Genomic DNA, 10,454 nt, shown 5'->3' on the forward strand with positions numbered 1-10,454 from the left:
GTCGAGAACGGTCTTTATGTGATTAACTTTCCGGAGCGACCCGCTAAGACCGCGACATGCCTAATGGATAAAGTTGACGTGGGATGGCTTTGGCATCGCCGTTTAACCCACGTCAATATGAGATGTTTGAAAAGTCTTCTCAAGGGGGACCATGTCCTTGGACTAACAAATGTTAGTTTTGCCAAAGATCGTGCTTGCAGTGCTTGTATCGAAGGAAAGCTACATGAGAAGGCTCACCCTCCCACGACTATCATCTATTCGACGAGGCCTTTGGAGCTCCTTCACATGGATCTCTTTGGGCCTCCATCCTTTGATAGTCTTGGGGGTAGAAAGTATTGCTTGGCGATTGTGGATGATTATTCAAGATACACTTGGGTATATTTCTTCAAGAGGAAGAGTGAGATCCAACAAACCGTCATCGACTTTGCAAATGACAATGTCAACACAATGCAAAGATTTTGATGATAAGAAGTGACAATGGCACCGAGTTCAAGAACTACACCTTGGATGAGTTTCTCAGTGATGAGGGGATCAAGCATCAATATTCCGCACCTTACACCTCAACAAAATGGTGTAGCGGAGAGGAAGAATCGGACCTTGATGGACGCGGCAAGGACCATGATGGCGGAGTTCAAGTCTCCGTACAACTTTTGGGCCGAAGCCATCAAAAGCGCATGTCATGCATCCAATCGTCTCTATCTCCGCAAAGGCTTGAACAAGACTCCATATGAGATACTTACCGGCAACAAGGCCAAACTCAAGTACTTCCGGGTGTTCGGCTGTAAGCGTTTCATTCTCAAGAAAGGTGTTCGTTTGTCTAAATTTGAGGCTACAGCCCATGAGGGCATATTTGTTGGTTATGCTACGAACTCTCATGCTTACTATGTCCTCAACAAGTCCACATGACTTATTGAGGAGACGTGTAACATGGAGTTTGATGAGAATAACGGCTCCCAAGTGGAGCGAAGTGGTATTTGTGATGTAGGTGATGAAATTCCTCCCCAAGCCACAAGAAGAATGGGTGTTGGCCTTATCCTACCCGTTGAGGAACCCCTTGTGGCCGAAGGAGAAGGACAATGTTCCACTCAAGTGGAACCATCACCAACCCAAGACCCACACGCTTCCGAAGAACAAAGTGAAGGCCCTCAACCAAATGAACAAGATCAAAGGCAATATCAACCTCAAGATGGTGGTGATCCACCGAGTAATGCCCAAGGTCAAGTTCCTGCCACCGAGCAAGTTCAAGATCAAGAGCAAGTTCAAGTTCAAGAGCAAGCTCAAGATCAAGAACAAGCTCAAGATGACGCTCATGATGATCAAGTTACCGCTCCTCAACTCTCTCTTGAGGAGCAATTGGAGCGTCGTGCCGCCAAGATTGCGTCCAAGCTCACTACCAAAGATCATCTCATGAAGAATGTGCTTGGAATCTTAAGAAAGGGGGTAAGCACTTGTAGACAATTAGCAAACTATTGTGAACATCATGCGTTTGTTTTGTGTGTTGAACCCCAAAAGGTCTATGAGGCACTCGAGGATCCGGATTGGCTTAATGCCATGCACGAAGAACTCAATAACTTCGAGCACAACAAGGTGTGGAGATTGGTGCCAAGGCCAAAGGAGAACCATAATGTCATTGGAACCAAATGGATATTCAAGAACAAGCAAGATGCTCACGGGATTATCATTCGCAACAAGGCTCGTTTGGTGGCACAAGGCTACTTCCAAGTTGAGGGTATCGACTACGGTGAAACATTTGCTCCCGTTGCTTGCCTTGAATCTATTCATTTGTTGATTGCTTATGCTTCTCATCATAACTTCAAGTTGCAACAAATGGATGTGAAGAGTGCTTTTCTTAATGGTCCTATTAATGAGTTGGTGTATGTCAAACAACCCCCGGGGTTTGAGGATCTCGAGTTCCCCAATCATGTGTAGCAACTCAATAAGGCACTCTATGGCCTTAAACAAGCCCCACATGCGTGGTACGAGCACCTTACCGAGTTGTTGCAAGATCGTGGGTTTGAAATTGGGAAAATCGACCCCACTCTTTTTACTAAGAAGGTCAAAGGGGAGTTGTTTGTATGCGAACTCTATGTTGATGATATTATATTTGGTTCTCCTAACAAAGCTTTCAATCAGGAGTTTGCCACACTCATGACCTCAAAGTTCAAGATGTCCATGATGGGAGAGTTGAAGTTCTTTCTCGGGTTCGAAATCAAACAAAGAAGAGAAGGAACCTTCATCAACCAAGCCAAATACACTCAAGACATGCTCAAGAGATTCAAGCTAAGTGATTTCAAGCTGGCTTCTACACCAATGCCTACCAAATGCCAACTTCACATTGATCCCAATGGTAAAGCGATGGATCAAAAGGTATATCGTTCTATGAATTTGTGCACAATTTCAAGCCTCACCTAAGGAAAGCCACTTTGTGGCGGTCAAGCGAATCTTTCGATATTTGGCTCATACCCCAAACTTTGGCTTATGGTACCCTATAGGAGCAAACTTCAATCTCGTGGGTTTTTCGGATTCGGATTGGACGGGAGACAAAGTGGATAGGAAGTCAACTTCCGGAGGGTGCCAATTTCTTGGTTGCTCTTTGGTGAGTTGGTCTTCTAAGAAGCAAAGTTGTGTGTCTCTCTCCTCCACCGAAGCCGAGTATGTGGCTGCCGGTAGTTGTTGTGCTCAACTTCTATGGATGAGGCAAACTTTAAAGGATTACTGTGTCATTTGTGACAAAGTGCCTCTTTGGTGTGCAATAAAGGTGCCATCAAGATTTCTCTCAACCCAGTGCAACACTTCAAGACGAAGCATATTGAGATTCGGTATCATTTCATCTGGGATCACATTAGGCGAGGGGAGATTGAGCTCAACTATGTCAACACTCATGATAACCTTGCATATATTTTCACGAAGCCTTTGGATGAAGCAAGATTTCGCGAGTTAAGGCATGAGCTAAATATCATCGATTTGAACAATGTGGCTTGAACCTTTGCACACCCCACCATACTCATCTTGTTGTCTTGTTTAGATGTAGGCATGGACATAGGGGGAGTGTTGTTCTCTCAATGAACTCTCCCTCCCCCCATTTTGCATAAATTAATCAACTCTTTCACATTCTCCATTGTTGATGGTACTTGTGCATCAAAGACGAGTTTTGGTCATGGGCCCAAGGATAATTCTTCGTGGTGCCATACCAATTGACTCAAACATAGGTGGCTCTGGCCACCCCCTCTCTTCATGAGAGTTTTTGGTTCGTTGTTTGGTCCTCGTTTTCTCTTTGCTTCTCTTTTGGACCTTGTTCGTGGTTAAGTTTCTTATTTTGTGTTCTCTCTTGTGTGTCCGTTTGCTTGAAGTTTGTATTGCAAAGGCCTTTTATCTCTCTCTTGCCGAAACCTGCACTTTCTTGGGCATGCGGTACTACCGTGGTGTGCCACGGTACTACCGCTGGAGGTGGGTGGCTCTTTTGCTTGCACAGCTGCGACCACGGCATGGTACAACCGCTTCCAGCGCTGCAGTAAATTTTTACTGTCGCTGGAAGAGCAGTACTACTGCCCAGCGTGCGGTACTACCTCGATGATCTGCGGTACTACCGCGCTGTTGAGACCGCGTGGGGGTTAAGGGGGGGGGCAGGGGGAGTTCCAACTCCCCCATACCCATTCATCTCTTCCCCTCACGTCTCTCTCTCTCCTACCCAAGAACGACGGCGGAGGACCTCGCCGGATCTCCTTCTCCGACCACTGTCGTCTCATTCCAACCGGTGGGATCGATCCCCACCTCGCCCTCTTGCCATGGACCCCGGTATCTCCCCTAGTTCTTCTCTCTTTGCCTCTTTTGTTTTGCATCTAGGTTTTGGGGGATATATGAGTAGGTCTTGTGATTTTTGGCTAAATCTTTGCAAGAGGAGATTGTTGGAGATTGCTTGTGCAGTCGATATGCTATTTGGTGTGATACAAGAACGTAGTTTGATCAACGGTAGTGCCGATTTAACTTTACGGATGTTCTCAGTTCCATTCATGCGAAATCCGCCCCGTGCGGTACTACCGCTCCGGCTGGAGCGGTACTACCGCCCGGTGCGCGGATGTAAAATTTTACTTCCGCCCTTGGTGCGGTACTACCGCGGTCAGAGCAAAAGTAAATTTTTACATCCGCGTCCTGTTTCAGTACTACCGCTTGACTTAAAATTGCTTTGTTTTGTCGCACCTAATCTCATTTCTATTTGTTTCTTTCAGTTTTGGCATTGGTCTTTGCAATAATCCTTCTCGCTCTTCTCGTATGTTTGCGTTGTGTGTCATAGGTGGTGGCTCCGGTTCTGGTGCTAAGCGCTTGAACCCCAGCCCTGATACAAGCTCAAAGCGACTTCACAACCAATAAGCTCCTGAGGGGACCAATGCCCCGCAACGCAACGTCAAGACCACAGCCACCAAGATCAGGGAGCCAGTTGTCAGCTTGGAAGAAATGCCTCAAACAGAGTTTCAGATTCGAAGGAAGCTCAACCCCTACATCAAGCCAAGGGAACTCATAAGGGGGAATGACTTGTTTTGGAGCAAGCAACAAAATGTCATCTTCCTAGATGTGATCAAGGCCAAGCAGAACATCTACGTACCCATTCAGTGGATTGACATGGACCATCTGAGGAAGAACCAGACATATTTTGGTGAGCCTCTGGATTTGGTGGAGCAGTTTGGTATTGAGGAGATCATCACGTTCCACCTTGACTTTGACCCGGAGATTGTGGCTCACTTTTTTGCTTCTGTCCACTTCCACACGGATGAGAAGCGGAGCATTACTTGGATGACAAATGGAAAGAGGATGACTGCTAAGTGGAAGGAGTTCATGGATCTGTTGCACGTTCATGATGAGGGGCTAGATGTGCCCGTTGGTATCCGCCCGCATGCCAACCCAGAGTCTGCTTCCAAGAGCAAGCTTCAACCCTACCTTGTTGAGAAGACTTTACCCGATGGCAAGAAGTCTTACCTGGACCACTTGATGTCTCTCACATCATGTGGTGTGACCTTCAGTCTACTGTGTTCCATCGCAAGGTTCCCATCTATGGACCTTATTTGCTCCTCTTGATTTCGAAGACTTGGGAGAAGCTCTTTCTGGGTGAAGAGTTTCATGCTCCCAACTGGATCCGCCATGAGCCCATTAGGCTGCGCCAGAGGAAGAAGTGGGCTAACACCACTATCCGGGCTGAGGCAGAGGCTGCCCGCGTGGATGTTCATGAAGATGAGTGCTACCACTTGAGCATGCGTTGGTTTTCCCTTGAAGAGGAAAGGGTGATGCAGCAAAGTAGCGTAAGTATTTCCCTCGGTTTTTGAGAACCAAGGTATCAATCCAGTAGGAGATTACACGCAAGTCACCTAGTACCTGCACAAACAATCAAGAACCTTGCAACCAACGCGATAAAGGGGTTGTCAATCCCTTCACGGTCACTCACAAAAGTGAGACCTAATAAAGATAGTAAGATAAATTTTTTTGGTATTTTTGTTGTATAGATTGGAAAGTAAAGATTGCAAAATAGTAAAACGAGATGCGACGTAAATAAAAGAGATGCAATATAATAAGAAAGAGACCCGGGGCCATAGGTTTCACTAGTGGCTTCTCTCAAGATAGCATATATTACGGTGGGTGAACAAATTACTGCCGAGCAATTCATAGAAAAGCGCATAGTTATGAGAATATCTAGGCAATGATCATGAATATAGGCATCACGTCCGTGTCAAGTAGACCAAAACGATTCTACATCTACTACTATTACTCCACACATCGACCGCTATCCAGCATGCATCTAGAGTATTAAGTTCATAAGAACAGAGTAACGCATTAATCAAGATGACATGATGTAGAGGGATAAACTCAAGCAATATGATATAAACCCCATCTTTTTATCCTCAATGGCAACAATACAATACGTGCCTTGCTGCCCCTACTGTCACTGGGAAAGGACACCGCAAGATTGAACCCAAAGCTAAGCACTTCTAACATTGCAAGAAAGATCAATCTAGTAGGCCAAACTAAACCGATAATAAAAAGAGACTTGCAAAGATATCAAATCATGCATATAAGAATTCAGAGAAGAACCAAATATTATTCACAGATAATCTTGATCATAAATCCACAATTCATCGGATCTCGGCAAACACACCGCAAAAAGTATTACATCGAATAGATCTCCAAGAACATCGAGGAGAACTTTGTATTGAGAACCAAAGAGAGAGAAGAAGCCATCTAGCTAATAACTATGGACCCGAAGGTCAGTGGTAAACTACTCACGCTTCATCAGAGAGGCTATGGTGTTGATGTAGAAGCCCTCCGTGATCGATTCCCCCTCCGGCAGATCGCCGAAAAAGGCCCCAAGATGGGATCTCACGGGTACAGAAGGTTGCAGCGGTGGAAAAGTGGTTTCGTGGCTCCCCTGATGTTTTTAGGGTATAATAGTATATATAGGCGAAAGAAGTACGTCGGTGGAGCTACGAGGGGCCCACGAGGGTGGGGGCGCGCCTATCCCCCTGGGCGCGCCCTCCTACCTCGTGGCCTCCTCGTTGCGTCTCCGACTTCATCTCCAAGTCTCCTGGTTTGCTTTCGGTCCAAGAAAGATCATTGCGAAGGTTTCATTCCGTTTGATATTCCTTTTCTGCAAAACACTGAAATAGGCAAAAAAACAAAAACTGGCACTCGGCCTTCGGTTAATAGGTTAGTCCCAAAAATAATATAAAAGAGCATATTGAAGCCCATTAAACATCCGAAACAGATAGTATAATAGCATGGAACAATAAAAAAATTATAGATACGTTGGAGACGTATCAAGCATCCCCAAGCTATATTCCTGCACGTCCTCGAGTAGGTAAATGATAAAAGTAGAATTTTTGATGTGGAATGCTACCTAACATAATTTTCAATGTAATTCTCTTTATTGTGGCATGAATGTTCAGATCCATAAGATTCAAAATAAAAGTTTAATATTGACATAAAAACAATAATACTTCAAGCATACTAATAAAGCAATCATGTCTTCTCAAAATAACATGGCCAAAGAAAGTTATGCCTACAAAATCATATAGTCTGGCTATGCTCTATCTTCATCACACAAAGTATTTAATCATGCACAACCCCGATGACAAGCCAAGCAATTGTTTCATACTTTTGATGTTCTCAAACTTTTTCAATCTTCACGCAATACATGAGCGTGAGCCATGGACATAGCACTATAGGTGGAATAGAATGATGGTTGTGGAGAAGACAAAAAGGAGAAGATAGTCTCACATCAACTAGGCATATCAACGGGCTATGTAGATGCCCATCAATAGATATCAATGTGAGTGAGTAGGGATTTCCATGCGACGGATGCACTAGAGCTATAAGTGTATGAAAGCTCAACAAAAGAAACTAAGTGGGTGTGCATCCAACTTGCTTGCTCGCGAAGACCTAGGGTAATTTGAGGAAGCCTATCATTGGAATATACAAGCCAAGTTCTATAATGTGAAATTCCCACTAGTATATGAAAGTGACAACATAGGAGACTCTCTATCATGAAGATCATGGTGCTACTTTGAAGCACAAGTGTGGTAAAAGGATAGTAGCATTGTCCCTTCTCTCTTTTGCAATAAAACAGGTAATATAATAGCAACGTAGAAGTAACTCCCAAGGGTTTGATAATAAAACAGGTAATAGGTACTACCTCAACTACTTCCCAATACCCACAATTTAATTAGATCCTAATCATGCAATGTTTGAGGATTGATCTAATGCAATAAAACTGGGTATGGAAAAGTATGATCAAAGTGTTACTTGCCTTGCTGATGATCCGTGAAACCTAGAGATTCGAAGTAACAAGCGGCGCACTCCGGGTACTCTATCGCAAACAAACAAGCAAACAATAAGTACTCATCTAATGCATAGGTAAAACTCAAATAAAAGATCCAACCAGAAAGTTTAACTTAGGAACTCCGGTTTGCAAAAAGAATCAAATCGAACGAAGCAACGAAAGTCAAACGGCGAAAGAAACAAGCTTCGTTTACTAATCTGGATCTAGGTCAAATTTTACAGTAGCAAAAACTTGTTTGAGTAGGTTAAACAGAAAGAGAATTTCAAGACGAAACTCTAGGCGCTTGAATCGCCTGATTCTGATAAACGAGCGAAAAGTTAAACGAAAACGAAGATCTGATCTGAAATCGAGATCTGGAAAAATCGCGGAAAAATCCGACGAAAAAGAAAAACCGATGAACGGTTAAAGAACGGACGTTCATTAACAGCGAAAATCCGACGAACACGTTCGTTTTAACGAACGGGTCGGTGAACGTTCACTAAATAATAAAACCGAAGAAAAATAAACCGATCTAGAGTTTAGAAAAAAAAACGAATGGTTTTTTTTAGAAAACCGACAAGGGCGGCGGCGGCTCGGTACCTCGTCGGGACGGGCTCCGGCGGGGCGGTTTGGGGCTCCGGCGGGGGTCGACGAGGGCGGCGGGGTGGCGGGGCTCGGGCGGCGGCTCGGGGCGGCGAGGGGCGGCGTCGGCGGCGGCGTACGGCGAGCGGGCGGCGAGCTGCGGGCGGCGGCGCTGCGGGCTCCGGCGGCGGCGGCTTGGGGCGGGGTGAGGGTTGGGCGGCGGCGGCGGGTATATAAGAGAGGGGGGCTGCTTGGAGGAGGGGGCAAGGCGGCGGCGATGGCGTGCTCGCCTCGGACTCGGGCGGCGCAGGCGTGCGCGCGAGGGAGACGGGCGCGGGATGGGCCGGCCGGCTCGGCTGGGCCTCGGCCCGGTCGGGCGCGGTGGGTTTTTTTTTAAAATATTCCGCCGAAATAAAAAAACGCACAAAAATAAATAAAATTCAAAAAATGATAAAACAAATTTTCCCCGTCTAATTAAAATAATTAGAACAAGGTGAACATTTTTTTGACACACGAATGCAGTTTTGAAAACGTGCAATTTTTTTAATGCAAGTAAAATTGCAAATAAAATCCGAATAAAATCCAATATATGATTTTAATATTTTTCCTCCAATATTTCAATTGTTTTGGAGAAGTCATATTTTCTCCTCTCATTTATTTTAATATGAAATATTTTTCGAAGAGAAAAATAATTAAAACCAAAATCCTCGTTTTATTATTTGATAAAAATCAAATATGAAAAACCGGTTAAATCCCCAACTCTCTCCGAGGGTCCTTGAGTTGCTTAGGATTTATCAAGGATTTGCCAAAATGCAATAAAATATGCTATGCAATGATGATCTATGTATAACATTCCAAATTGAAAATTTGGGATGTTACAAACCTACCCCCCTTAAGATGAATCTCGCCCTCGAGATTCGGGTTGGCTAGAAAATAGGTGAGAGTGGTCCTTCCGTAGATCTTCCTCTCGCTCCCAGGTGGCTTCATCTTCCGTATGGTGACTCCACTGGACTTTGCAAAACTTGATAACCTTACTGCGGGTAACTCGGCTGGCATACTCAAGAATCTTAACTGGTTTCTCCTCATAGGTCAAATCACTTTCCAGCTGAATCGCTTCTAGTGGCACTGTATCTCTCAGTGGTATCTCAGCCATCTCAGCGTGGCACTTCTTCAACTGGGAAACGTGAAATACGTCATGAACTCCTGACAATCCTTCAGGCAATTCCAGTTTGTATGCAACTTCTCCCATACGTTCCAAAACTCTGTATGGTCCAATAAAACGGGGCGCTAGCTTTCCCTTAACTCCAAAGCGCTTCACTCCTCGGAGTGGTGATACTCGAAGATAAACTCTGTCTCCGACTTCGTGAATTGTCTCCTTACGTTTAGAATCCGCATAACTCTTCTGCCTGGACTGGGCTACCTTGAGCCTGTCGCGAATCAACCTCACTTTCTGTTCAGACTCCTTAATCAAATCTGGTCCAAACAACTGACGGTCTCCAACTTCGTCCCATAACAATGGTGTTCTGCACCTCCTTCCATACAAAGCTTCGAAAGGGGCCATCTTCAAACTAGTTTGATAACTGTTGTTGTAAGAAAACTCTGCATATGGCAAATTGTCGTCCCAACTAGATCCATAATCTAGTGCACAAGCTCTCAACATGTCGTCCAAAATCTGATTGATTCTCTCGGTCTGTCCATCTGTCTGTGGGTGAAAGGCTGTACTGAATTCTAGCCTGGTTCCCAAAGTTTCATGTAACTGCTTCCAAAACTTCGAGGTAAACTGGGTTCCTCTATCTGATACAATGGTCCTCGGAACTCCATGCAAACATATGATCCTGGTCATGTATATCTGTGCCAACTTAGCACTGGTGTAAGTGGTCTTCACTGGGATGAAGTGAGCTACTTTCGTCAAACGGTTGACTACAACCCATATTGAGTCATAGCCTGAATGAGCCCTGGGCAATCCCGTGATAAAATCCATGCCTATTTTATCCCACTTCCATTCGGGTATCGGCAATGGTTGTAGCAATCCTGCTGGCTTCTGATGTTCTGCCTTCACTCTCTGACATAC

The sequence above is a fragment of the Aegilops tauschii genome, chromosome 1 (assembly GCF_002575655.3).
Source record: "Aegilops tauschii subsp. strangulata cultivar AL8/78 chromosome 1, Aet v6.0, whole genome shotgun sequence".
In the NCBI taxonomy this organism is placed as follows: Eukaryota; Viridiplantae; Streptophyta; class Magnoliopsida; order Poales; family Poaceae; genus Aegilops; species Aegilops tauschii.